Source organism: Apium graveolens, chromosome 8 (genome assembly GCF_009905375.1).
Source record: "Apium graveolens cultivar Ventura chromosome 8, ASM990537v1, whole genome shotgun sequence".
Taxonomy (NCBI): Eukaryota; Viridiplantae; Streptophyta; class Magnoliopsida; order Apiales; family Apiaceae; genus Apium; species Apium graveolens.
Window position 1 is genome coordinate 242,564,138 of NC_133654.1, and position 4,951 is coordinate 242,569,088.

General features: G+C 36.4%; 1 long non-coding RNA gene across 1 annotated transcript; it reads left to right on the forward strand.

Annotated features, from left to right (window-relative positions):
- The first annotated feature begins 571 nt into the window (after positions 1-571).
- LOC141676938 (uncharacterized) lies at positions 572-1,349 on the forward strand. Its single transcript, XR_012557245.1, has 3 exons — positions 572-602; positions 762-838; positions 1,247-1,349. It is a non-coding gene; the product is annotated as an uncharacterized LOC141676938 (long non-coding RNA).
- Positions 1,350-4,951: the final 3,602 nt, after the last annotated feature.

The window sequence follows — 4,951 nt, forward strand, 5'->3', positions numbered from 1 at the left end:
ATAAAAAGAATTTTTAACTTATTTAAGGATTTCGACTTATAGAGGCCAAGTAAAATCCTTTTAACACTTGTCAAAAATAAATAATTTGCTACCCCGTCCTTTATATAGGAGAAGAGTGTAGCCTTGTGTCTATTCATTCTCAATTTGGGAACCAAGAATGTTAAGACTTAACTAAGGCTTGTGTTGCCCAAGCCTTGTTTTTATAGATGAGGGAAGTGAGTCTCTTCAAAACATAGGCAATGTGGGACTTGGGATGTAAGAGCATATGAGAGTGTCATAGTCCCACATTGGAAAGAAAATAGAAGATAAACTAGAATAAATTGGGAAGTCTTTAGCATATTTGTTGCCAAGGTGCAAGTGCACTTGTGTGCACCTTGCCTTGAGCAAGATTCAAGTTTGCTGTGTGCATGGGGGTTGCCTTGGGAGTTACTTGTCTGTTTTTGCGACTTGTTTTGGAAAATGGAAAATTTATTTTTAAACTTGTCAAATTGAGTACCACATCGAAAAAGAAAAGAAGTAGTAAAGTTTCACTACCTATAAGATAATGAAGTGAGTTATTTATAAAGAGGGAGGAAGAAGCTAAAAGAAAAGCTCCTTAGTTGGTAAGTCTTCCTACGCCCTCATCCATTATCATTTTTATTATTATTTATAGGTAATTTGTATTAGTTAAATTAAGTAAATATTAGAATTTACTTGGTAAGATTTAGATTTTAATTTATTAATAAAATCATGTTACTGAGAATTGTGAATGACGTTGTTAGGGTACTAAGTCAAGAATAAAGGGACTTGAGACTCGAGAAAGAAATTGTTTTAGAAGTTGTATTAAAAGCGATTTAAGGTAAGTATATACTGTACTATTTCACTGTATTTCACTGTTGATGTTTTGATTCTTATATGATGATTGATTTGATCGGACTGATAACTCACTGATGGAAAATGAGTATTCTTGCACTGATACTTGATGAACTGATGATGATACTTCCTTTTTGGAAGTAAGCTAAACCAATTGTTTAGCTGGCGGGGATCTCAACTTGATGAATTGATGAACTTGTCGTGCTTGAATACTCAGTTTTAATCTTGTGAGAACTATATGATGAATTTTTGTTGATTGTAGTAACTTTCATGTCTCTTTATTCGAATATTTGTTTGATGAACTTTGATTTCTTGGATAAACCTCAGTTGAATTCTACTATATATGCTTACTGAGCTTTCTAAGCTCACTCGTTTATGTCACTAACTTCCACAGGAAAGAACTTTGGAGAAGGATGTTCGGGAAAGGATAAGTATGTGATGAACTAAGGCTTAGTAGATGATGAACGCGTATAGTATCTTAATGAATAATGCTTTTGTAATAGACTTTTGGTTGTATCGTGAACTTTGGTTGTAATACTTGGAATACTGTAAGAATTATATATTATTATTTAAGTTTAAGGTTGTGTAAGCAAATATTGAGTGAATTGGTTTGGTTTGGTTTGGCGTTCCCGGGTTCTGGTTTCTGAGGTCATCCCGGGGTCCGGGGCGCCACAGGTGGCATCAGAGCTAAGGTTTAGAAATAGGATGAATATAGGATTTGAATCGCGGGTAGTCCAATTGTAGGCCTAACGTATGTATAGAAAATGCGTAGTCGTAATTCTTGAACATGGTCAATATAAGGTGTATGACGTGTGTATGACGTGTTTAGTACTCGATCGATCGTTATTATGACGTACATCATGATGTGTGCGGCATATATTCCGAATGAAGTAGGATTAATATTATATGTTGAATTGTAGGAGAAGATGGCTGATGGAAATTCTGATGGGACTGGATCCAGTGTACAAATTAGCCCTGAGATGTTGTTGATTTTTGGAGAAATGAAGAATATGTTTAAAAGCCTAATGGAGGGGCGAACAACTGCGGATACTCCCGAAATAAATGGGGAACGTGTTGAAAATATGGAAAAAGAAGGCGAGAATAAGCGAAGGTTTACATACAAGGCTTTTAAGGATGCAGATCCCCCAATTTTTAAAGGAGAATTGGATCCACATGTTGCGAATGTTTGGATTAAAGAAATGGAGAAAGTAATAGAGATATCGGAATGTTCAGAGGAGCAAAAGGTAAAATTTGCAACACACTCATTAAGGGGGGAAGCTGTATTTTGGTGGGATACGGTTAAACAGACTGAGGATTGTTCTAAAATGGGTTGGACAAGGTTTAAGGAATTGTTCTTTGATAAATATTTTCCTACCTGTATGAAGAATGAGATGGAGATGAAGTTTCTAGGACTAAAGCAAGAAGGAATGTCTGTGTCGGAGTATTTTTCAAGATTCTTGGAACTTTCCAGGTTTGCTCCTCATCAGGTTGATACTGAAGCCAGAAAATATCAGAGATTTCAAGAAGGGATGAAACCCCAAATTAGAGAGAAGGTGTCCTTGTTGGAGTTGGAACAATTTGATAAGTTGGTTGGGAAGGCGAGGATTGCAGAAAGGGACTATGAAGCTCGCACTCAATTCTTTAACAATAATAAACGAGGAAGAGAAACAAAATTGAGTGTTAACTCAGGATTTAAGAAGGACAACAAGAAACTACATATAAGGAAGAAGGAGAGTTTTCGGGGAAGTGATAAGAGGATCATTGCATCTGAGTGTAAGAAATGTGGACTGAAACATGGTGGTGATATTTGTTATCGAGCTGATGGGCTGTGTTACAATTGTGGAGAAAAGGGACATATAGCTTCTCAATGTCCCAAGCCTAAAGTGATTTCTTGCTACAGTTGCGGACAACCAGGTCATTTATCAAGGGACTGCCCACAAAAAGGAGTCAGGCAAGAAGTGGAAACTAAAGGAAATAGGACTTCTACAGCAAGACCTTTTCAACAATCAGCACCTAGGGCAGTGGCACGAACCTATGCAATGATAACTCAGGATGCCGAAAAATCTCATGATGTTGTGTCAGGTACGCTTCAACTTTATGCTCAAGATATTCATGTGTTGTTTGATTCGGGGTCAACCCATTCTTTTATGGATACAAAATATGTGGATAAGTTAAATGTACCTGTGCAAAATCTAGATAATGGATTTCTGGTAAAACTTCCAAACAGTAGAAATTTGTTCGTAGATAAAATTTATCGAGTTTGTCCCTTAATGATTGGTGAACAAACCTTCTTAGTGGATTTATTACCGTTAGAACTGAGGGACTTTGGAGTGATTCTGGGAATGGATTGGTTGTCGAAGCATAGGGCGAATCTAAATTGTTATAAGAAGCGAATATGTTTAACCGGCTCGAACAAAAAGAAAGTATATTTCAAGGGAGATAGTGTAGAAAAACCCAGTGTTATGATATCAATTTTAAAGGCTTGTAAGATGCTAAGAAAAGGTTGTGAAGGTTTTCTAGCATATGTGGTAGGGAATGAAGGAATTAAAAATAAAGTCGAGGATACACCTGTAGTTAGAGAGTTTTTAGATGTCTTTCCCGAAGAGTTACCAAATTTGCCCCCTGAAAGAGAAGTTGAGTTTGGGATTGAATTGATTCCGGATGCCCAACCAGTATCGAAAGCACCATATAGAATGGCACCGACAGAATTAGCAGAACTTAAGATACAATTACAAGAGTTGTTGGATAAAAAGTTTATTAGACCAAGTGTTTCTTCTTGGGGAGCACCAGTGTTGTTTGTAAAAAAGAAGGATGGTTCTCTAAGATTATGTATTGATTATAGAGAGCTAAATAAGTTGACGGTAAAGAATAAATATCCGCTACCATGAATAGACGATCTTTTTGATCAATTGCAAGGAGCCACTTACTTTTCGAAGATTGATTTGCGCTCAGGTTATCATCAGTTGAGAGTAAAGAAAGAAAACATTCCATTGACGGCATTTAGGACTCGATATGGTCATTATGAATTTGTAGTGATGCCATTTGGGGTGACAAATGCACCGACAATATTTATGGATTTGATGAATCGAGTATTTAGGAATTATCTGGATAAGTTTGTAATTGTGTTTATCGATGATATTCTTATTTACTCGAGAATTGAGGAAGAACATGAGGAACATTTGAGGATGGTGTTACAAACTTTGAGAAAAGAACAATTGTATGCTAAATTTTCAAAATGTGAGTTTTGGTTAAGAAGAGTAAGTTTTCTAGGACATGTAGTTTCGGAAGAAGGAATTTCAGTTGATCCTTCAAAGATTGAAGTAATTATGAATTGGGAGAGACCAAAGACGGTGACAGAAATTCGAAGTTTCTTAGGGTTGGCCGGATATTATAGAAAGTTTGTTCAAAATTTCTCTAAGATAGTGGGACCGTTAACGAATCTTACAAGAAAGGAAGTTAAGTTTGTTTGGTCGGAAGAATGTGAGCAAAGTTTTGATGAATTAAAGAAAAGACTAACGTCTACCCCGGTACTTGGATTACCATATGGAACTGAAGACTTTGTGATTTATAGTGATGCTTCAAGAAAAGGTTTGGGGTGTGTGCTAATGCAACGCGGTAAGGTAATTGCTTATGCATCTCGACAATTAAGAAACCATGAGAAGAACTACCCCACCCACGACCTGGAATTGGCTGCAGTAGTTTTCGCTCTTAAGATTTGGAGACATTACTTGTATGGGGAAAAGTGCAAAATTTATACTGACCATCAGAGCTTAAAGTATATTTTCTCACAGAAGGATTTAATATGAGACAGAGAAGATGGTTGGAGTTGTTGAAAGATTATGATTGTGAAATTTTATATCACCCCGGTAAGGCAAATATTGTGGCTGATGCATTAAATAGGAAACAAGTAGGGAATTGTTCGGGCATTGAAGTGGAATCCATAAATCATAAGGAATTGGAAACATTTAGGATTGAATTTGTTAAGAAAGGAGAGGAAGAGAGTTTAGTGTATCAAATCGAGGTTAGACCCATCTTGTTAGAAAAGATAAAGGAAAGTCAGAGACAAGATGAATGCTTAAAGGAGATTTGGAATAATTCA